Genomic DNA, 19,509 nt, shown 5'->3' with positions numbered 1-19,509 from the left:
GTGGTGAGTGCAGGTGAGCGGCTTGTGGTGCTGGGTGTCCTGGTTGCGATTCATGGTGGCTGTAGATGTGGTGCATGCAGGTGTGTGTGTAGACGAGACTGGGAGGGAGGAGGGAGAAGAGGAGGAGGGGGACACAGTGGAGGCAGTGGATGTTGAAGTGTCTGTATGGGTGTGATGCTTGTGTGAGTGCATGTGGGATGTGTGGTGCCTATGTTTGCTTGAGCTACTTTTGGGTGTTGACTTGTGTGCATGCTGGTCTGTAGGTGTGCTTGGGATGGGCTGGGGTACAGGAGATTGGGTCTGGGTGGAGGAAGTTGGAGGGGGGAGGCTAGACACAGGGACAATGGCTGCCATCCGTGCTGAGGCCAGAGATTGCAGGGTTCGCTGAAGGACAGCCTGACCAGAATGAATGCCCTCCAGGAATGCATTACCGTGTTGCAACTCTCGTTCTACACCCTGGATGGCATTCACAATGGTAGACTGCCCAACAGTGAGTGACCTGAGGAGGTCAATGGCCTCCTCACTGAGGGCAGCAGGGGTGACTGGGGCAGGGCCTGAGGTGCCTGGGGCGAAGGTGATGCCCACTCTCCTGGGTAAGCGGCACAGGGCAAACGCTGAGGGGCTGCTGGGAGGGCGGTGCTGGTGGGGGAGGTGGCGGCTGTACCTGTAGAGGTGGGGGGCACAGATGGTGCCGCCACCACAAGGGAGCCCCCATCGGCGGCCGAGTCCGTGTCGCTGCTTGGTGATCCGGTGGCCGACGTGAAGCTCCCCTCGCACTCCGTCCCACTGGTGCATTCAGAGTCCGTGGTGTGGCCCTCCATGGCCATGTGGGATGCAGCTCCCTCGTGCTCCGGTGCCACTGTACCTCCGCCTGTTGATGCTGATGTACAAAAGGACAGGGAGAGCAGAAAAAGGGTGGGGAAGACAGAAGAAAGAGAGTTTTAGTGCATGGCATTCCGCTACCGTTGGCGGACAAGACAGACGCAGCAGCCCCCTGCACTCTGCACACGCAATTTCTGGGATATGGCCTACATGGCAATGGTGGACATCTGCGCACATGGATGCCACAGAGGTTACTATATCTCGACTTGCCACTCTGCAGAGGTGTGTTAGAGTGGCACATGGCCTTCATTACGGAAAGGCCTTGCCTACCTAAGTCGCCCTGGCCTAGGGACACCCACAGCCCACCTCCCCCAGCCAGACCCCTCCACTGCAAGCAAAGTCCGCAGAATGAGGTTGTACTCACCCCCTTGTGTCTGCTGTGATGTCCTCAAGTGCCCATCCAACTCCGGGTAGGCCACCGCCAGGATCCGGAACATCAGGGGGGTCATGGTGCGATGGGCACCCCTCCCACGTTGGGAGGCCATCCCCAGCTGAGCCTCCGCCGTCTTCTTGCTGCAGCGGCGAATGTCCTCCCATCTCTTACGGCAGTGGGTGCCCCGTCTCTGGTGGGCCCCCAGGGTCCGGACCTCCTTGGCGATGGCACGCCAAATGTCCCTCTTCTGGTGGGCGCTGACCTACATGACATGCACAAGGGAAGAGGAACAGTCATTAACAACTGCACTGTCAATGTGAGTGGCCCCCTCCCTTCTCTGGCCATGTGGCCCATTCATTCCCATGCATTAATGTTCTATGAACTCTGCCCCCTTCCCTCTTCCACCCAGCCCTCTCCACCCTGGCCTAGCCCATACAACGTGCTCCCTGTGTACTAACCTGTTGGTCTGGAGGACCGTAGAGTAGCGTGTACTGAGGGAGGACCCCATCCACAAGTTTCTCCAACTCCTGTGCAGTGAAGGCAGGGGCCCTTTCCCCAGACGCAGCAGCCATCGTCACTTCCAGACCGAGGTCACAGCAGCACTTGCAGTGTAGGTCCTCTCCTGTCGAAGGTCAGGTATCGAGTGATTGAACAGATAGAAAATGACGGTGACGTCCGCGGCGGTGCGCATCATCACCGCCAGCGCACCTGTTCATTGGCTCCTGGGACCCATAGGGTCAAATGTTAACCAATGCAGCATTGCGCCGCGGTCTACGACCGCCTACCGCGACGGTGTACAACACCAGCGCAGTTACCCCACAATCCTATTGTCCCAGTTTAGACGGTCAGTTTAGAGGTCAGGCAGCCACCATTTCAGGGGCCCACATGGCTTCATTTACTACTGCGTCACACATACCTAGGCCTACACTCAACACACATACAGGAAGGGTTTTGTGTCTGGTGTAGTCTTGTGTGTAACAGTGGGTACATACCTGGAGGAATAATGACTGGTTCTTCGCTGTTGTCCTTCATAGGCACCGTCAGCTGGGACATATGAGAAGATGGCGGAATCCTCCCGTGTACCGACCGCTGGTGGACCTGTTGACAATGGAAGAGCGACATGTCATCGTCACCTACCGGTTTGACCATGCCACAATCCAGGAACTATGTACCCAGTTGGAGCCAGACCTGATGTCACCGATCCGCCATCCGACTGGAATCCCCCCTGACGTTCAGGTGCTGTCAGTGCTCCATTTCCTTGCAAGTGGCTCTTTTCAGACTACTGTGGCCATGGCATCAGGGTTGTCCCAGCCTATGTTTTCCAACGTCTTGTCCAGAGTGTTGTCTGCCCTGCTGAAACACGTAAGGAGATACATCATTTTCCCTGAGGTGGAGGATTTGCCTACAGTAAAAGGTGACTTCTATGCCATTGGACATATCCCCAACGTCATAGGTGCCATTGATGGGACCCATGTAGCTATGGTCCCCCCCCACAGGAGTGAACAGCTGTACAGGAACAGGAAGAGTTATCATTCGATGAATGTCCAGATGGTCTGTTTGGCAGACCAGTACATCTCTCAGGTAAATGCTATGTTCCCTGGCTCAGTGCATGATGCCTACATCCTGCAGAATAGCAGCATCCCTGATATGATGGGTCAACTCCAGAGGCACCATGTATGGCTATTGGGGGACTCTGGTTACCCCAACCTTTTGTGGCTATTGACCCCAGTGAGGAATCCCAGGACCAGGGCAGAGGAACGGTACAATGAGGCCCATGGGCGAAGTAGGAGGGTGATCGAATGCACCTTCGGCCTCCTGAAGGCCAGATTCAGGTGCCTCCATATGACAGGTGGATCCCTATTCTACTCACCGAAGAAGGTGTGCGACATCATCATCGCCTGCTCCATGCTCCATAATTTGGCTTTGCGACGCTAGGTGCCTTTTCTGCAGGAGGATGATCCACATGACGGTGTTGTAACAGCTGTGGAGCCTGTGGACAGTGATGAGGATGATGCTGATGAAGAAGACAACAACAGGGAGTCAGTCATACAGCAATATTTCCAGTGAGACACAGGTGAGAACATTTTCTGGTTTAACATTACATTAACTTTCACACGTCTACCTCTATCCTGTTCCTCGATTTAAATCACTATTTGTTCACTGAGTTGTACCCTTCCATTACGGTTTCACAGGTGTGGTTACCTACGTGTCAACTGCTTGCATCCTTCAAGGGTTTGTGATGTGTGACATAGGTATGTTAGCCTTATAATGGTAAAGCCATTATTACACTGTCATTGATAATACAAATTACCAAATCATAGACTGACTCCAGATTGTTTTGTGTTTCAAGGGTGTTTATTTAAGTGCTTTAAATATGGAGGGGGGTTGTAAAATGGTGAGGGGTGATGGTGGAGGAATGTCCATGGCAGAGTCCAGTCTATTAGTATCACAGGTGCACTGCCCATCTGGGCATAGGAAGTGGAGCTGGTGCAGTTCAAGTATGGACAGGGTTACAAAGTGGGACAGTGGGAGGACAAACAGGGTGGTCTCATTTCCTGGCGGGGGTCTTGCCATCTTGCTCTGTCCTGTTCCTGGATCTCAGGGACTGCTTGCGTGGTGGTTGTCTATCTGCAGAGGGTGGGGTGCTGGTGTGGTGGTCCTGTGGCGGGGTGTTCTGTCCACTAGCGCCGGCGGAGGTGGTAGGCAGTTCATCGTCCTGGCTAGTGTCAGGGGCCCCTTGGAGTGCCACGGTGTCCCTCAAGGTCTGCTGTATGTCCTTCAGCACCCCTACGATGGTGCCCAGGACGGAGCCGATGGTCCTGAGCTCCTCCCTGAACCCCAAATACTGCTCCTCCTGCAGGCGCAGGGTCTCCTGCAACTTGTCCATGACCGTAGCCATCGTCTCCTGGGAGTGGTGGTATGCTCCCATGATGGAGGATAGGGCCTCATGGAGAGTGGGTTCCCTTGGCCTGTCCTCCCAGTTCCCCTGTGTTCCTGTGCCTCCGTCCCCTGGACAGTGTGTCCACTACCACTGCCCCCAGGTCCCTGTTGTTGTTGGGGTGGTGGATTACCCTGGGTGCCCTGTAGTGGTGGACACACCGCTGATTGACCTCTCCTGGGTAGGGAGGTTTGGGCCCGCTGGGTGGGTGCTGTGCTGGTGTTACCAGAGGGTGGAAGGTCGGTGTTGGGCTGTGCCTGTGCAAGGGGAACCGACTGTCCTGAGGCCCACGATGGTCCGGGCTGGTCTTCAAGATCCAGTGGGGCAGAGCTGCTCTCGTCACTGTGGGCCTCTTCTCGGGGTGGAGTGGTGTTGTCTGGACCCTCTGGTGTGGTGACGGTCCTTTGGGTTCCTGCAGGGGCATAAGAGCATGATTATTGCATGTGTGTGTGTAATGGTGTGAAATGGGTGGGTGTTTGTGTACCCCAGTGCAAGCATTCCTGTGTGTGGGTTTGTGTGATGATGGTTGGGGGGGTGTACTGGGTATGTGCAGTGGGCATGCTTTAGTGAGGGGTGTCCATGCTTAGTTGTGTCATGCAGGACTTGGTGTTGGGATGGGTGGTTAGTGTCATGGGTACATTAGTGAGGAGTTGTAGTGATAGGGGAGGGGTTGAGGGAGGGGTGTGCCAGTCCGCTGTACCACCGATTTTGTGCCTGGAGACCGTTGAACGCACCTTCCCCCGTAGGTCGTTCCACCTCTTCCTGATGTCCTCCCTATTTCTTGGGTGCTGTCCCACGGCGTTGACCCTGTCAACTATTCTGCGCCATAACTCCATCTTCCTGGCTATTGATGTGTGCTGTACCTGTGAGCTAAATAGCTGTGGCTCTTCCCGTACAATTTCCTCCACCATAACCCGGAGCTCCTCCTCGGAGAAGAGGGGGTGTCTTTGGCGTGACATGGGGTGGTGTGGGTGATGTGTGGGGTGGTGTATGTGGTGATGCTTGTGGTGAGTGTAGTGGTGTGTGGTGTTTTGTGTGTGGATGTTGTGTCGGTGATGGTGTTGTGTGCCTCTGTGTGATGGGGTTGTCAATTGCTGTGCTCTCTCTCTGGCCTTCTCTCGGTAATTGTGGTCGTGGGGGTTTGTGGGTGATGTGGGTGTGTGTTTTATATGGTGTTGGGTGTGTGGGAGTGGTGTGTGTATGTGTATCAGGTGTGTGTATTTGGAATTGTCCAATGTGGCTGTGTTTTGGAGCTGTGTGTGTATTTTGAGCGCGGCGGTGTGTACCACCAATGGAATACCGCGGTTGAAAGACCGCTGCGTGGATTTGTGGGTCGTAATAGCATGGGCGTGTTTCTGTTGGCGTGGAGGTGGAGGATTTGTTTCCACCAGTTTATCACTGACCTTTGGTGTGGCGGTGTTGTGTGGGTGTCTGAATTTCGGCGGATTCCGAGATGTGTGTCATAATAGCTGTGGCGGTATTGGGGGTCTTCTGCACGGCGATAAGCGTCTTTTACCGCCAATGTTGTAATGACCCCCTTGGTTTTATTGTAATTTGTCTGGTTTATTAAGTTGATCGGGCGTGGTCGACAAGTCAGAGTGTGAGTCAAAGAGAGTAAAATAATTTTCGACTGAGATCTGGCGAGTCCTGTGTGCACCAGGATAAACCCACTGATCAGCTGAGAGTAAAATTTGCGGGTTGAATTTTGCTAGCGAATCAGGAGAAGGAGTAGCTTCTAGAGTGAAAAATCGGTAAGGTTTCTGAAGCGATTGTGTTACCCTACCTGTAGTAAATGGACAAATTGGGTTTTGATTTTGTTTAGTGCTCGCAATAATTTTGCAGTTGTCTAGTGTGAATCTGAGGTTAAGAGGGCAAGCTGCAAGACTTTGGCCCTCATTACAACCCTGGCGGTCAGTGATATAGTGGCGGTAATAAAGCCAACAGGCTGGTGGTAAGAACTCTAAAACTGTGACCACGGCGGAAACCGCTCAGACAGACAGACACTTTAACACACCACCCGTTAAGGCTAAATCAACAGGCATTACGGCGGTAACGGCCTATAGCCAGGCCGAAGACAAGGTTCCGCCCAGTGTATAATGACACACCAATCCGCCACCTTTTCTGGGACATTACCAATGACATCAAAAGCCTGACAGAAACACTGCATAGAAGGGAAACAACTCACCTCCGGACACTCAAGAAAGAACCACACCGCCATGGAGCCCGAGTTGCATGTACTCCCCATGGTCTTCTACGTTCTGCTCCACTACAAATACCAACGCCGGCGAAGACAATCACAGTGAGTAATGCCACCTAGTACATGGGGGGAGAAAGTGACACACACATGCAACATGCAACACCCCCACCCCCAACACCATAAACATAACCAGATGAAGTAACATTACATATCCACCCCGTACTCCTCAGGAATAAAACAAGGACAAAGTTAATTGATTAAAGTGTATCATACATATTTACAACTGTAGGGACACTGCCCAGTCCTCAATGTCCGTAGGCCACAGGGCCACATCACATAGTCCAAGGCCCCACCCCACTCCTGCAACAACATGGAGAGAACACTGTAGGGGCATCAGGTCGAAAATAGCCAGGCTCCTCAGGGGGACGGGGAACGAGAGGCACCTCAGCCGAAAGATGCTACAACACCACTGGACCTGGAGGGGGCAACATGCCCATTATTCTGTCCTGGGGCATGCAAAGCCACAGTATCTCAAGTGGGTGACTTGCCCACTGGCTCTGGAGGGGGCAACATGCCCCAAGCGTGTTCCTGGGGAGTCAAGATGATGGCTTCTTCCACTGGTTCTAGATGGGGCATTGTGCCCAGTGATCTCCCTCCTGTGGAGGATGGGGTGAGTGGATAGGTTTTTCCACTGGTTCTGGAGGGGGCATTGTGCCCAGTGATCTTCATCCTGTGGAGGATGGGGTGAGTGGATGGCTTCTCCACTGGTTATGGAGGGGGCATTGTGCCCAGTGATCTTCATCCTGTGGAGGATGGGGTGAGGGGATGGCTTCTTCCACTGGTTCTGGAGGGGGCATTGTGCCCAGTGATCTTCATCCTGTGGAGGATGGGGTGAGTGGATGGCTTCTCCTCTGGTTCTGGAGGGGGCATTGTGCCCAATGATCTTCATCCTGTGGAGGATGGGGTGAGTGGATGGCTTCTCCACTGGTTATGGAGGGGGCATTGTGCCCAGTGATCTTCATCCTGTGGGGGATGGGGTGAGTGAATGGCTTCTCCACTGGTTCTGGAGGGGCATTGTGCCCCGTGATCTTCATCCTGTGGAGGATGGGATGGGGGCATTGTGCCCAGTGATGCAGATCTTGGGAAGTGCAAGGTCACAGTCTCTCACCTGGGTGTCAGACCCACAGGATTTGCAGGGACCAGGCCGCACAGCAACCCATGGATGCAGGACTACACACTGTCCGCTGGCACTGAGGGAGAGGCTCCAGCCCATCCCCGGCAGCATCGGACGGCTGCCCACTGGGGCTGCTGCTGCTGGTGACGGTGCTGGTGGCGATGCTGACAGTGGTGGGGGGAGGCTCCAGCCCATCCCTCCTTTAACTTCCTTCCTGCAGCTGGGGCTGCCTCCTTGCCCTTCCGTCCTGCAGCTGGGGCTGCCTCCTTGCCCTTCCTTCCTGCAGCTGGGGCTGCCTCCTTGCCCTTCCTTTACAAACTTAAGGCTGACTCCTTGCCCTTCCTTGATGCACTTAGGGCTGACTCCTTGCCCTTCCGTGACGCACTTGGGGCTGGCATCCTGTCCATCTGGCTGGCTGGTGGCTAGGATCCTTTCCCAGTTGGGGACACTACTGTGCCCATGGGCAGGGTGGCTGAGGTGCTTGCCTGGGTTTTGGCCACCCTGGCCTGAAGTTTCTTTCCAGTTTTTACAGTAAAGGATCTTCCTCCTGACTTACGAGGAACAGTTAAAGAGAGAGTTTGGGATCTGACAGGAAAAGCATTGGCCTGATGCAGGGAGTTGAGCCAGCTACTGTAAAGTTCCGGTAAAGCTGAATGCTATTTTTCCCCAGATTTCCCAGTACCACATGACACAGGATACCACTGAAAAGGTTGCTCCCTTAATTGCAGAATATATAAACCAAGGGGTCTTGAAGGAAGTGTTGAGCATCCCATGTAATTCACTGGTAATGAGATTGTGAAAGCACTGTGGGAAGGTTCGGATTGTCCAGGATTTGAGAAAAGTAAATGATATTGTAATTAAATATTGCCCCGCGGTGCCAAATCCAACCGTAATTTTGTTTCATATTCAATGTGACGCTGAATGGTTCGCCATTATTGTCTTGTCACAAGCCTTCTTTTCTGTGCCTCTTCGTGAGGATTCTCAATTTCTCTTTTGTTTAAAATTTTTAGATCGAGTTTACTGTTGGTGTAGAATTACTCAAGGGTTTTCAGAATCACCTTCCACATTCAACCAGATCATTTGACATGCCTTTCCAGTTGACATTGGTACAGTACATTGCTGATTTGCTGATTGCATACAAAACGAAGGAAGAGTTCAAGTATGACACGATTGCCTTACTGAACCATTTGGGAAAGAACGGTCATAAAGTGTCCTACTTAAACTGCAATACTGTCAAAAAGAAGTGAAGTATTTGGGTCAATAGATTGTGAAGGGAAAGAGAGAATATCCAGAGAAAGGGTCACAGTCATATTGCAGATGAGTCCCCCAGCCAAACAGAGAGATGTCAGGATGTTTTGGGGGATGTTAGGCTACTGTCGCCAGTGGATTCCCAACTTTTCAGCCATTTCCAGGTCATTGCAGAAACCGACCCACAAAGAAGCAACTGATCGCAAACTGTTAGATCAGGCTTGTATGAAAGCATTTTCTGAATTGAGAGAGAGTTTGTGCAAAGCTCCGGCTTTGGAAATGCCTGACTACACTAAGCCCTTCATGTAATTTTGTCATGAGCATGATGCATGTTCTTTGCCTGTCTTGACTCAAGTCCATGGAGGCGTAAACCGCCCAGTTGCATATTTTTCAGCTACTTTGGTCCCAGTCGCAGCAGCTTTACCAGGCTGTTTGCATGCAGTTGGAGCAGTTGGACAAAGCCTCGCACAGTGTGAAGGCATTGTGATGGGACATCCCCTGACTATTATGGTCCCTCGCTCCATTTAAGTTTTAGTTACAAAGACCAAGACGTAATACTTAACGGGTGCCAGATTGACTCGCTTTGAGACGAGCATCTTGGGGTCACCTAATATGCCATTGAAAAGATGTACAGTGCTTAACCCGGCAACCTTACTCCCAAATAAAAATGTTGAAATTGAAAAATTGGAAGACATTGAGCATGATTGTCTTGAAGTAACTGATCTATGCACAAAACCGAGACCTGATATTAGAGTTACCCGATTGGAAGACAATGATCAAATTGTCTTTGTTGATAGTTCCTGTCTAAGGGACAATACGGGAATGCTGAGAGCAGGATGTACTGTTTGCACAATTTCTGGTACACTTGAAGAGTCCTGCCTTCAAGGAGTATACTTCACACAGGTAGCAGAACTGGTAGCCCTTACTAGAGCATGCCATGTTTCAGCTCAGCTCAAAGTTACCATTTATATGGATAGCCAGTATGGATTCGGAGTAGTGCATAATTTTGGGAAGTTGTGGTCTCAGAGAGGTTTTCTGACCTCTTTGGGTTCACCAGTAAGAAATGGTGGGAGAATTCAAGAGTTGTTGCAAGCTACCCAAACGCCTTAACAGATTGCCATGGTGAAATGCATCTGAAACCGCAAGATTTTGTGTCAATGGGAAATGGATATGCGTATCAAGTCGCAAGGTTTTGCTTATTAAACTGTATATCGTTTAAGGATAAGTGGGAATTATTACCTGAAGAAGATGAGACATGTCCAAGTTATGCATTACATGTAATAGATGCATTGGAAAAACTGAGAACATTGCAGAAGAATGTCGACAGGGAGGAAAAACGGTCATGGGGTTAAATGAAATGAGTATAGCAACAGGATGAATTGTGGGTTTCAGAAGAAGGGTCAACTGGTTTTACCGAACAGTTTGTTGACTCAAATGGCTAGATATTATCATGTAATATCGATCAAGGTGCACTGTTCCACACTAGAGAAAAATAAGGCAACCTATGTTTGTACTGAGTATCCTCAGGAGAGCCCTCAAGCACCCACTTGGGTGACTGGTATCATCATCGGGCTTACTCCTCGCCAGACTGGTGCTGCAATGCCTGGTGGGCAACCCAGCATTCTGGGTGGCACTCAACCATAGTGATATAGTTGGCAACACGGGTCTGTAAAAATTAAATAAAGCAAGGAGAGTGTAGAAAACAAGAGAGAATGCTTAAAATTAGCTCTGACCCTAAGCTATTATTTTTAATGCGATAGAGGAAGGGTTCAGGCCAAGATTAAAAACAGAGATTTAAGAATGTTAACTGGAAATAATGTACCAGGACATTCTATGATAAGGGAAGGTAGTTTACCTAATCCTACAATGGCATGGGCACTGCAGGGGCCCCCGTAAGAGGGCCCCACAAAGTATTTCAGTGTCTGCTTTGCAGACACTGAAATACGCGACGGGTGCAACTGCACCCGTCGCACCCCTGCAACTACGCCGGCTCAATTCTGAGCCGGCGTCCACGTTGCAGGGGCATTTCCGCTGGGCCGGCGGGCCCTCTTTTGGAGAGCGCCCGCCGGCCCAGCGGAAATGTTTGAATGGCCGCCGCGGTCTTTTGACCGCGGTGCGGTCATTTGTCGGCGGGACCTTGGCGGACGGCTTCCGCCGTCCGCCAAGGTCTGAATCAGGCCCTATGTGTAGCCTTAAGCATTGAGCAGATGTTGCATTGTACTTATCACCCTGAAGCATCAGGAATTGTGGAACAGACAAATAGTACCTTGAAATCAAGAATGGCGAAAATGTATGCTTCCATGAATCTGAGATGACCAGACGCACTACTGTTCTGATGACACTGAGAAACACACCTGACAGGAAGGCGGGATTGTCACCGCATGAGCTCCTCATAGGCAGAGCGATAAGGTTGCCAGCGGTTCCTGCAAATGATCTTGTGAACATAACAGATAATATGGTGTTGGTCTACTGCAAAGGTTTGGCTGATGTGAATCACTCTTTCTCTCATTAGGTGAAAGCCATCACACTGCAACCGTCTCAAGATCAAGGACACATCCTGAGAGCTGGTGATTGGGTTGTGATCAGAAAACACGTGAGAAAGACTTATTTGGAGACCCTGTGGAATGGCCCTTTCCAGGTAGTGCTGATCACTACCACAGCTGTGAAATGCGCTGGAGTTCCAAACTGGATCCATTGAAGCCAAACAAGAAATGTGGCATGTCCTCCGGACAATGAAGAGGAGTTGTTGAGAGTACCAACAACGACCAGATCAACCTCAGAGGGGAAAGGGAAGAAAGAGGAACTGAGACCTGATCTGAGCACGTTGAGAACAGTCTTGCCACTCCTGTGAGAGACAAAGGAGAAGACCTACAGGAGAGTGACAGTGAGCCAATCTCAAGGGCAGCGGGAGAGTCTAGTCAGAGGAGCTGTCGCCCAGAAGTATATGATTTACAGATAAAAACAGAGCAAACGACAGATCCCAAAGGGGAGGGAGTTCAGGCAGATCAAAGCCAATGTGGTCTGAGTTCTCCTGAAACAGTTGCAGGTCTGTCAAGAGAAAATCCTGCAGAACAAGAGGAAGTTTCAAGCTCAACACTGAAAAGAGCAGTAAACAAGGGTCCACTGAAAGGAGATAAGTGGCTGGAGTCACAAGCAAAGAGAAAGGAAGTAATTGTTGTGACAACGATTGAGGAAGAAATAGACATGACAAGAAGAGAAGACCTGAGTGGAGGAAACTTAAACAGGGAGCGAAAGTTGAAAAGAAAGAGAATAGCAAGTCGAAGGTACGCAGGTCCTGAATGGGCGTATGCAACAACAAGTGAATGGCCGAGAACATTTTTGTCTTTTTGTTTTGATCGAGACATCCCAGGTCAATATTTTGGCACTTGAAGGAAGCAATGAACTGAACTGTTGAAACCATAAATTGGGAAACATACAAAGAAGAAAAAAATACTGTTGAAAGTAACTGGAAAAGTTTTTGATAACAAAATACCCTGATTTGACAATCTGCTAAACCAATTTTTTACATTCTTACCGATTTTGACAAAGGGTCCTGGATGTAAGACTGAGAGCTGTAAATAACTGCTGAAAGAAGATTGAAGATTTTGTTTTTGATTTTTGCTGCATAGTTGCTATTTTTCTCTTCTACTTTCTGATTCTTTATAGATCATGAATAACATTAACCAGCATGGTAGAAAGAATAGGTGCTGTAAATACATGAGTATTGGTTTGGCAATTATGTGTTCGGTGTTGTGCTTGATACTGATTGTAGGAATGACTGTTCTTGACAAGAATAAAGCCAACCGTACTTCAGCTTTAGAGACGACTACAGCATTAATAGAAATAGAGAAGTTCAGGATAGATGAGAAGTATCTGCACATAGAGAATGTACAAGGGGAACTTTCTTCTAATGTTTTCTATCGCTTATTGAGTGAGTGTGTTCAGACGATGGGTGCAAGAAATTGTTATGTATGTGCGCAGATTCCTTCATCAGTTGAAGAAGGAGTTACCTAATATAGTTTGCCACTCACTTCTGCGATACATTGTATTCTGTTACTAACAAGGTTCTATAACCAGGAGGACATCCAGTATTTCTATTCTAACCATGACGTTGTGTTTTCGTTGTTCCCATAATTAAGCAACTGAGTGGAGTAGCTAAACAGAACAATGCAGAATTAGTGAGAGGTTTCTTTGAGTCTACATTGACCTTTGTCACGGCATAAGCTCACAAGAATAACTTAACATGCTTGCTTACACCACTAGAAAAGAGCTTCTTAGATCAGACAGATGACAGGAGAAAGGCATTAAAGGAGAAGTTAGAAAAGGGTTTAGAGAAAAGGACTTTTAGAAATGATTACGCTTGCAGTGAAATGAAAACACAAGGGGGTTAGCTTTGGATGTGCAACACATAGGGAATCTTTGTGCATATAGGCCTAAATCTAGTACTGACACTTTGACCCATGTTTATACTTTTTTTGCACAGCATTTGCATAATTTTTTGATGCAAAAGCAGAGCAAACTTACAAAATACAGTTGTATTTTGTAAGTTTGCACAGCTTTTGCGTTAAAAAGCGTCATAAATGCGGTGCTAAAAAACTATAAATGTGGGCCTTTCTTTGTGGGAATGAGTAAATGTAGACTTGTGTTTTTGTTTCAGAGTAAATGGACATTTATCTTGAATGGACAGGATCCAGTGTTTTCTAGTATATGTTACATCTGTGGGCCAAATGATTATTACTGTCTTCCAAGAGGATGGTATGGTTACTTGGGGATAGTTTTCTCAAAGATATTCCAAATTCAGGACATGAAAAGATTACCGAAAATGATTGAATTACATCACATTAAACAAACAAGAGAGTCTCCTCCTGTATAGTGGAAGATATATTGGGAGCAATGATTCCTTCAGTAGGAGTTGTTCTAAATTCTATAAAGATTCAAAGTTGTCTACTTTTGTGAATAACATGTTGACAAAGTTTTCAGGAGCCATGATCCTAATGGATACAGAAATGGCTGCGGTAAGATCTATGACTCTTCAGAACCGCCTTGCGTTAGACATTCTTTTAGCAAAGGATGGCAGAGTTTTCAAAATGCATAATTCAAAGCATTGCTGCTCATACATTCCTGAGAAAAGCAAAGAAATTAGAAGCGTACTTACTAATCTGACTAATGAAAGTGCTGATTTGAAGAAAGTGAAAGTACCAGGTGTTTGGGAGAAAGTTGGCAAAGGTTTTGCTTCAGTGGGAAATTGGCTGATCAACATTGGAAAAGGGATAATATTGAAAATAATACAAGAGATATTGATTATTATGATTTGCCTAATTGGAGCATGGGGAGTATGTAAATTGTATCATGTGATTAAATCAAAGAAAATGAATAATGATCAGAGGAGGGAAGAAATGAAAAGGCAAACTTTGTTTAGGGTAAATTCAAAGAGGGAATGAAGATTAAGAGGGATAGAAATGACAAATTTTAGCTGAAGCTGAAAATTTGTGTGGGAAGATGTAGATGTGATGACATATTTAGTCATCGGAGGAGGAATTGTTAATGCTGAATTTTTACGAATGAATAATCATGTATTCTGAGTGTTGAACCTGCTTAGAAAATGAGTTAACGTAGAAAAATAATACACACATTTGAAAATGTGCCTACTTGAGTGACCATCAATCTTCACGAAGTGTACTTATTAACAGCTTAGTAATGTAAAAGCTTGAGCTTATGTTTGGATTAATGTAGTACTATGTCATATTAAAGGTTATGTATTATGTACTTGCTTTAGTAATCCTAGGTCTTAATTTAGTGATGTTTTAGGCCTATTTGCATGGCCTCATGCCAAACTGCATTGCTTAGGTGATTTATAAAATGGCTGCTTACAGAATTAAATTGTGAATTTCCATTGCATGGACCGAATGTCAGTAGCTAGAAATTCTTTCCTATGAGAACTGCTTGCTAGAATATGTTGTACTAGCTAGGGATACATTGTATAATTTAGAGTGTGTGAAGGTGACATTCCTAGGAGCAGACAATGGAGTAGCTCACTGGAGTAGAAGCTAATACAAATGCGTTACCTGACAAGCCCAATGATGGGAACAAGAGAAGAGAAGCCAATCATCTACATGTGAACAGTGGACTAGTAAAATCTTAGATTTGGGGCTTTACTTTCATTGGACTAAACGTAAATGTGTGATTCTTTGACCAATAGCTATGTGGGAAGTAGTTTTAGAAAATCTAACTTAGCCAGGCTGCACCAAAATGATATACGCCATTCGTCATTAGCTTTTTCTTTCCTAACCGATGTTAATGATTGTTATGTCTATTTGCTTTTGTCCCTAGGTACCAACTGCTAATTTTGATAGAGCCATAGTTAAATGTTTTTCAAAATTTGCGTTGACTAAAATTGTTTTGCATGAAGTCTAAACATGCTATTCTAATCTGAAGGTTAGTTGGGGTACTCACTGATGATGCTAGTTACATGTAATAACTGATGATGTCTTTTCTTCGCTGAATCTAAATGTATGCCTTTACTTTTGTGCAGTTATTCTTTCTATTGATTTGTACTGGAACCTTAGAATGTGTAGTGGTCCAAGCCTTGATGAAATTGTGATTCTTCAGAGGATTTGGGCAGCTAATATTGTTTCTGCATGCTTATTATTTGATTTTGAGACTAAATTATGTGATATTCGCAGTGTTAATATAGGGAAATAAACATTCTAACATATAGGTGTGATTATTCATGGTCAAGAGGTCATGGTGTGTGGAATTTACTGACTCCATTGATTATTGATGCTATTGATTATCATTGCTATTTATTTGCATTGGTACCGAGTTTCATGGTGGGAACTACTCTAAGCTCAGTGAAAAGGTCCATCAATCTTCAATGCATCCCTCATAAATTAATGTCAATTGACCAAATAAGGTCAGATGTGCTAAGACTATCCCATAAAAGAGCACCTTACGATTGCTAGAGCAAAACCCCCTGTCAATTAGTAAGATAACCCCTGGACTATTTGCACAGTGTATCTCATTATGATACACTATATAAAGAACCAGCTTCCTACACTCAGTACATATCAAAGTCTCATCAGAATGTGTTCATGCTAGTTGTCTTTATGTGATGCTATATTCAGTGCTTAATGGGCAATAGAATAATTGCTGGGACAAAGGTTTCGCTCAAAAGCTTGCCGCCAGCATTATTAAGTATCAGCACACTTAAAACCAAGGGTGCCAGTCTTGATTCCACCTTATGCCTTCACTCCTTTATCTCACTGTTGCAAGTTCTTTTTCATCCCTGCTTGCTCCCTTTATCACCGCCTTTCTGTATTCCTTTTCCTCCTTCTTTTCCCCTTGTATGTTTTTCTCTCTCTCTGGATTAAAGCCTGATGAGGGAGAGTAAGTACCAGTCCCTAAAAATGCCGGTGGGCTGGTGAAACCCACTGTTACCACTGGCTCAAACTAAGTACTGGCTAAACCTGTAGCTGATTCCCAGTGTGGCAAAACAACTTGTTTTCCAAACAAAAACAAGGCAAATTTGTGCCTACATTGAAGACTCATGGAAGTGAAAAATATAACTGAATAAATTGCATTTGTTCTGATCTAGCTGCCTATCATATTCTTTGGTAAAGACACCTGTTCAAAATGCACAAATATAAACTCTTATGTGCTGTTAATCAAGAACAAGTACTGTATGAGGGTAGTGTAGCAGACTAGCATTGACTGTGTACAACACAGCGAAATTTCATCATATTTCAATTATGACATCTAGCATGTTTGAACTTGTTGGAAATATCTGGCTAGTATTGTGGAGAAACTTTAGATTTGGAAATTTTGAACATTCGTTGTTCTCTGGCATTCTGATGCCCCTCTTTACTGGTCGGATAACTGTTCCTTCTTTTTATGAAGGATTCCTACATATATGTTATGTATCAGCCAAACAAATCAGTGTACTGTTTTTAAGTTTTCTAAAAGCTTACTACAGGGTCTACCTTTCTGGAATGATAGGTTAACCTATATGAGGTCCAGAACTAAAATATCGTGGCCTAAATATAATCTAAAAAATTGTGTACTTTGTCTTTCCTAAAACCACTCAAAATGTGAGGGAAATTTGTCAAAATCAACTTTAGGGTTTCTTAAGTGAAAAGTGAGGACAAGGGCCTACCTTGCATTTACAAGTGACTCAAGCTACTGCACGGCGGACTGCTTCAAGAAAAACCTCTCTCCTATGAGACATTTTCTACTTGAACCACTGCTGTACAGCAAAAATCTGAGTGAAATCTCGCACAAGTATATTTGGTGACATTTCTGACATTGTGCAATGTGCCATCATGCAAACTACACAAGTGTATAGGAAATGTTACACATGCTTAGTAAACACCAGTTTCTCGAGCTCACAAAACAATCTAGCAGTGCAAGTTTAAAATCCACATGGGAGTTTAAACAATTTATATCCACTAACCTAGACAGCATTAAAGATTTGAACACTGGGTAGGAGAGTTTGAAATGCATTTAAGTGTGCTCTTCATTTCGGAAACCTTAAAGGATAAAAGCTTTGATTTCCAAAACTGAAAAGTTAAATAGTGAACTAAAAACTTTATGCCGTTAGAGGGCATAGCCGAGCCTGTAATGGAGTCAGATGTGTAGTCCTGAGCTCCTGACCCGGTGGAAGCAACTGAGGGCAACAATTTTTAATCTGGCCTGAGCCGAGCACTCCCGACTGGAGTGCCTCCTGTGCATGATGAGACACAGACTCTGTAATAAGGTACATTTTAGAAGGGGGGCTCGGAGAAGGAGGTGTTGCTGAGGCCCCAAGACCTGCCCTACTATGGTCACTGCATCTGAAAACTTGGAAAGGGAGAGCTACAGAATTGACACATAGTGGCAGATGTATGGGAAGTAGTGCATGTATTGCGCCATTTTGTAAATAAGGCCCAGGTATTTCGGCCTCGATGGCCCACATTAACATCAATAATAATGATGCTAATGTGGTGCAAGGTGGCGCTAGGGGATTAGAAATATGCCCAATAGCGTGCTGAAAACAATTTTGGGGATAGAGACCACATCCTTCTGGCACCTCCCCTTCCCTATTCCCCATCAGGCGGTGGGACAAGCCTGGCAGCTATGCCCTCCAGGGAGGAAGGAATAGATGGGACCTGTTGGAGGGGGGCCATGCTGTGCAGAGCCTATGGCACAGCGATGTTGGACATTGGAGCTTTATGGAGGAACTGAATGCAATTGACTAGGGTGGCGAGTCTGACAGTGACCATGGTCAAACCATGAGGGACCAGGGACGGGCCCGCAGAGGGAGTGCCTAGGGGGGGTCCCAGGGAACAGTGGATGAAGCTGGAGCTTAGAGCTGGAATTCTTGAGGTGATAAAGGACAATAGGACTAGCCTGGAAGCACGAATTGCAGTGGCTGCTGGACCTTAACCAGAGGGTTTCCACCATGGAGAAAGAATTGAAGATCTTGGCTAACAGATGGAAAGGTACAGAGGGTAGATCTTTTTGCTATAATGTGTGCCTGGTGGGGTTTCCTGAAAAACGGGCCAGGACATCATTGGTGCTCAATGCGGGGATTGGCTGGCTGGAAGAATTTTGGGGGGAGCACCTTCGAAATTCTATTCTGTGTAACTTGCTCACAGAGTCTGGGTGTGCCTCCCTCTGCCAGGGATGAACCCCGTCCAATCATTGCATGGTTGATTAACATCCGACACTGGGATATGATTCTCCAGACTGGGAGGAAGCATGGGCCCTGGAGGATAGAAGGCCAATACGTCAATTTGTATGCCTACTACACTAACCTAGTCTAACAGATAGGGGCATATGCTCCAGTGAAAAGTGTTCTGTGCCAGTGAAATCCTGTATCCAGCGAAGTTGAGAGTGGGTCATCGAGGGAAGGCACACTTCATGTCTACATCCCAGGAAGGATGGGACTTGCTTGAAACACAGAAACTGAACCACGATTGACCATTAGATGTGGAGCTTGGGGCAGCTGGGCAAGTGCAGAAATAACTAGAAACTCAACAAGATTGCCCTGACTCAGGAACAGATGAAAGCTGCACAGGACAAGACAGTGCTGGAAATTAAATGCAACAGTGACATACTGAGCAGCATTGAGTGGCAAACTATGGCGCCGGAGGGAAGCGGCAGTCGGTCAGACCATACAGTGACAGATCGGGGCTTTGATGACAAACAACTGCCATTTGTGACACAAATGACAGTGGATCAGCCTGTGACTGGATCTACAGAGGATGCCCTAGCACTGGTGGTGGTCTCTGGCGGGGAAAGGAATCTTGTTGCTCACTCCAGACTGGGGACTTGACTCTCTTTGGACTTACCCAGATGATGGTGACAGTTGGCCACGCTCCGGCAATGGACTCACATTATATTGGTTTGTTTTTCTGGTTTGGGGACCATACGTACCGTGTAATTGTGGTGGTTAGTTCTGAAATTGGGTTATGGTTTCCTTTTTTCACTTTATGTTTATTGTTCCATCATAGTATAAGAAAGTGCTTGGTTCAGTTGTTCAGGGGGCCTGAAGAAGTGGAGGGGTGGGAGAACGGCGACAAGCAATGGTACAATCCAAGCATCAGTTGATAGTAACTTGAAATGTTAATGGGTTGGACAACAAGGTTAAAAGAGCATTATCTCTCTACCAATCTGATATTGCTAACCTGCAGAAGACTCATCTTATGGATGCACATCAC

Source organism: Pleurodeles waltl, chromosome 1_1 (genome assembly GCF_031143425.1).
Source record: "Pleurodeles waltl isolate 20211129_DDA chromosome 1_1, aPleWal1.hap1.20221129, whole genome shotgun sequence".
Lineage (NCBI taxonomy): Eukaryota > Metazoa > Chordata > Amphibia > Caudata > Salamandridae > Pleurodeles > Pleurodeles waltl.
This window is presented reverse-complemented; position numbering follows the sequence as displayed.